This window comes from Schistocerca cancellata, unplaced genomic scaffold, assembly GCF_023864275.1.
Source record: "Schistocerca cancellata isolate TAMUIC-IGC-003103 unplaced genomic scaffold, iqSchCanc2.1 HiC_scaffold_16, whole genome shotgun sequence".
Classification (NCBI taxonomy): domain Eukaryota; kingdom Metazoa; phylum Arthropoda; class Insecta; order Orthoptera; family Acrididae; genus Schistocerca; species Schistocerca cancellata.
This window is the reverse complement of record NW_026046081.1, coordinates 10001-15000: the sequence shown is the minus strand read 5'-3', so window position 1 is coordinate 15000 and position 5000 is coordinate 10001. Positions and strand designations below refer to the sequence as shown.

The following is a 5000-nucleotide window of genomic DNA, read 5'->3' as shown; positions in this document are numbered from 1 at the left end:
CTTGCGTGAATAACGCGTGGTCAACGGTTCGCGCGCGCCCTCTGGTCCCGACGCCATCAACGTCCACAATAAACAGACCATACCGCATGATGTTGACAATGCCGCCCACAGGCACAACACAGCCATCTTTGGGAATGTGACCAAACTACATTGCCATCCGGCCCAGAAACGACACCTCCATCTACAGGAATCCAACGAAACTACGCCAACCATACCTCCAAAACACGGCACCGCCATCTATGACAATGTGACGAAACCACATGCAATAGCTCCATCTACGCGAATCGGACGACACTACGTCCACCATGTCGAGCGCACCACAAACAAAAATACCGCCACCTGCAGGTCCCCCGCAACATGACCTGCTGCACCGATGATACCGCCATCTATGAGACGCCACGCCGACTACGACATCGCTAGGTCCCACAGTGCCCATTTTCCGACGCCACCCACAAACCCTGCATCATCTGCCCACCACAGGAGCCCCAACGCCTGTGCCTGCGTCGCACGAAGTCGTCGACCGACAATCGCTCCACCCGCACCCGCACGTGCCCCACCCCAACCGCCCAAATCGCAACTCCAGCGGATGAACGGCGGACTCTTCCCGCACTCGTAACGTGCAATCCGCCCCTATATCTTGCGTTTCATGAAGAGTTATATCGAATATGCCATATTCCCGCTGTCCCTATACATGCTGTAAGTAGCTCGCTTGCTACAGCAGCAGCAGCAGCAGCAGCACCACCTCCGCGCGCTTCCCTGGGGGCACTGAACCGCAGGATGCGAGACCCCACGCCCAGTGGCAAACAGGGCTCCTCTCAGAATATAGGCGGTCCCTACCCCTCACAACGATGACGGTGGGAGGGCCGTTTTACGAGACCATTTCCTGCGGTGCCAACGCTGTCGTAGAGCCGATACTCCATCTTTGGTACAAGGCAATCATTCCGCTGTAAATCAGTACGTCACTCGTAGTTCAGTCACCTCACAGCACTGCTCAGTAAACTATGCAGGCCCACATAGATAGATTATGATAGATTATATACGCAAATGCCCCTATACATGCTGAACGTCCGTACACACAAAATGAACCACACGTCAGCCACACACTCTATCACACACACTACTCTCTGCCTGTAACAGACACAGATACAACTACTAAGCACCAGCATGGACCAACGTCCGGTGCATCCTATCCGCCACAGTACACCAACTACGCTATGATAACCAGACCGGGAGGTCCAATCATAAAACAGAATACCCCACTCGTCCGACAACCACAATTGCTCAGAGAAGCCACCAACACCCACACATGTCCTACACAGGGGTGCACCCATCACCACCACACTGCCTCGTCTTACAGCACAAACACACTGGCAGGAATGAAACACACAGGTCTGCCGCAACCACAGACACGGCTCGCCCCCTCTCACTGGCGAAAAGCGCATCCCGACGTGACATAACTCCTTTGACACACTGACGCTGCCTCGGGCATCCACGTCCTACGGTCGATATCAACGAACCTCCCCCCCCCCCTCCCCCCCACAACACGCCATCCCATACCACATTGTGTACCGTACCCAAACCTAACGTGTACTGTACTACAACGCAATGTGTACCATAACACAACCCAGTTTGTACCTTAACCTAACCTATGTCACCTTAACCTAACCTATGTCACCTTAACCTAACCTATGTCACCTTAACCTAACCTATGTCACCTTAACCTAACCTATGTCACCTTAACCTAACCTATGTCACCTTAACCTAACCTATGTCACCTTAACCTAACCTATGTCACCTTAACCTAACCCATCTTGCACCTTAACCTAACCCATCTTGCACCTTAACCTAACCCATCTTGCACCTTAACCTAACCCATCTTGCACCTTAACCTAACCCATCTTGCACCTTAACCTAACCCATCTTGCACCTTAACCTAACCTATGTTGCACCTTAACCTAACCTGTGTTGCACCTTAACCTACCTCAATTTGCACCGCAATGTAACGCAATTTGCACCGCAATGTAACGCAATTTGCACCGCAATGTAACGCAATTTGCACCGCAATGTAACGCAATTTGCACCGCAATGTAACGCAATTTGCACCGCAATGTAACGCAATTTGCACCGCAATGTAACGCAATTTGCACCGCAATGTAACGCAATTTGCACCGCAATGTAACGCAATTTGCACCGCAATGTAACGCAATTTGCACCGCAATGTAACTCAATTTGCACCGCAATGTAACTCAATTTGCACCGCAATGTAACTCAATTTGCACCGCAATGTAACTCAATTTGCACCGCAATGTAACTCAATTTGCACCGCAATGTAACTCAATTTGCACCGCAATGTAACTCAATTTGCACCGCAATGTAACTCAATTTGCACCGCAATGTAATGCAATTTGCACCGCAATGTAATGCAATTTGCACCGCAATGTAATGCAATTTGTACCGCAATCTACCCCCACATTGTGCCTTAACCTAACCCACATTGTGCCTTAACCTAACCCACATTGTGCCTTAACCTAACCCACGTTGTGCCTTAACCTAACCCACGTTGTGCCTTAACCTAACCCACGTTGTGCCTTAACCTAACCCACGTTGTGCCTTAACCTAACCCACGTTGTGCCTTAACCTAACCCAAGTTGTGCCTTAACCTAACCCAAGTTGTGCCTTAACCTAACCCAAGTTGTGCCTTAACCTAACCCAAGTTGTGCCTTAACCTAACCCAAGTTGTGCCTTAACCTAACCCAAGTTGTGCCTTAACCTAACCCAAGTTGTGCCTTAACCTAACCCAAGTTGTGCCTTAACCTAACCCAAGTTGTGCCTTAACCTAACCCAAGTTGTGCCTTAACCTAACCCAAGTTGTGCCTTAACCTAACCCAAGTTGTGCCTTAACCTAACCCAAGTTGTGCCTTACCCTGCTCTGTAATTGGCATATGACACGTTACATTAATGTATTGTCCAACCGCAACCCGCTCAGAATGTTGTGTACACAGCTACGTGTCATCTCCCCATAACAGCTGCATTGCAGTGTGGTACGCCATAGAGACGTGTGGGAGTAATGGACGCAGTGGATGGCGATCAGCATGAGCCGTCTGTTCATGTAGTGGCGCGTGTATGCAGACGTAGTAGTCTCTTCTCACACAATGTGATAGCACGGTGCCCCGCGTTCCACATCTGCGACATGCTACAGAGGCCGGTTGACAGTTGGTCGCGCAATGGACATCGCATACGTACGGGGGCACCTTCCACGTGCCCTCTAGTCGGGCACATTTTGTTGCGTGGATGTGAGCGGATGTAGTGTGTCTTGACACCTGACAGGCAGGCATGCAATAATAGTTGACTTTGCAAACGGGGATGGACGTGTACGTTTACTGGTGACGTTACGCAAATGAACAACTGGTAACCCGTTGTGGTGCGGTTGTCCTTGCTGGAGGTACATCTGTGAGGGCAACGATCGGTACAGCTACGAAGCGGTCCCCACCATACCAACGAACGTGAATGTGAATCTGGGTGTGAAGCGATACGCGGCTGTGGGTGGGTGGGACTGTCCCCGGCCGGTGAGGGGGGGCCGCCCGGCGTGCTGGCCGCGCGGTGCGTGGGCGCACGCGCTACAGCCGGCTGGTGGGGGCGCCCAGTGGCAGGCGCGCCGGCCGACGGACGCGGCAGGCGGCGCAGCTGCGCGCCGGGGCACCCTGCGCGCGGCGCCGTGCAGCCAAAGTGGGTCCTCGCCGGCCCGGTGCGAAGCGCGGTGGACATCTGCAGTGTGCTGGTCCGATTGAGGACTGTGTGCGTTGAGGATGCGCCGCCGCCCGGCACTCGGCGCCGCGACGCCGTCTGCTGCTCGGTCGCCCCAGCGGTTCTCGCTGGTGGTTTGTATCGCAGTTGTGCAGACGTGTTGGCACGTGCGCTGTGCTGGGAGAGTTCGCTTCGGCACCCACGTGGGGCCTTTGCCCTTCTGTGGCGCTGGCGTTGGAGCTGCCGGTCACCGTAGGTGGCGCGTGTTGTCTCCCGCCGGCAATGCCACGACAGCACGCTCCCGGGCCTCTGTCGGCAGCGGCAAGCTCAGTTGGGAGCACGGGTGGTCGCACCTAAAGCGTCTACTCGCCTAACTCCGGGCGATTGCGCCTCTCTCGAACCCGACCAAGTACTTAGGACGGCGCTGCGCGCCGCCGGGACCTGAGAGGGTTTCGAGGTGTATTGTGCAGGGGAGCTCAGCCTCCTCCTGTTTGCAGAATAATTGAGCGGACGCTTGCGTGTTCGCGCGGGCCCCTGGGACACACTCCCGGGCGGCCGGCTGCTCAGCTCTAGTTGACGCAGCTCCCTGGTTGATCCTGCCAGTAGTCATATGCTTGTCTCAAAGATTAAGCCATGCATGTCTCAGTACAAGCCGCATTAAGGTGAAACCGCGAATGGCTCATTAAATCAGTTATGGTTCCTTAGATCGTACCCACGTTACTTGGATAACTGTGGTAATTCTAGAGCTAATACATGCAAACAGAGTCCCGACCAGAGATGGAAGGGACGCTTTTATTAGATCAAAACCAATCGGTCGGCTCGTCCGGTCCGTTTGCCTTGGTGACTCTGAATAACTTTGGGCTGATCGCACGGTCCTCGTACCGGCGACGCATCTTTCAAATGTCTGCCTTATCAACTGTCGATGGTAGGTTCTGCGCCTACCATGGTTGTAACGGGTAACGGGGAATCAGGGTTCGATTCCGGAGAGGGAGCCTGAGAAACGGCTACCACATCCAAGGAAGGCAGCAGGCGCGCAAATTACCCACTCCCGGCACGGGGAGGTAGTGACGAAAAATAACGATACGGGACTCATCCGAGGCCCCGTAATCGGAATGAGTACACTTTAAATCCTTTAACGAGTATCTATTGGAGGGCAAGTCTGGTGCCAGCAGCCGCGGTAATTCCAGCTCCAATAGCGTATATTAAAGTTGTTGCGGTTAAAAAGCTCGTAGTTGGATTTGTGTCCCACGCTGTTG

General features: G+C 53.5%; 1 non-coding gene across 1 annotated transcript in view; it reads left to right on the top strand.

Moving 5' to 3' along the window:
* Positions 1–4327: 4327 nt before the first annotated feature.
* LOC126110443 (small subunit ribosomal RNA) overlaps positions 4328–5000 on the top strand; it is a 1909-nt gene continuing 1236 nt past the window's right edge. The window contains exon 1 of the ribosomal RNA XR_007523794.1: positions 4328–5000. This exon is cut by the window's right edge and continues 1236 nt beyond it. This is a non-coding gene — a ribosomal RNA (small subunit ribosomal RNA).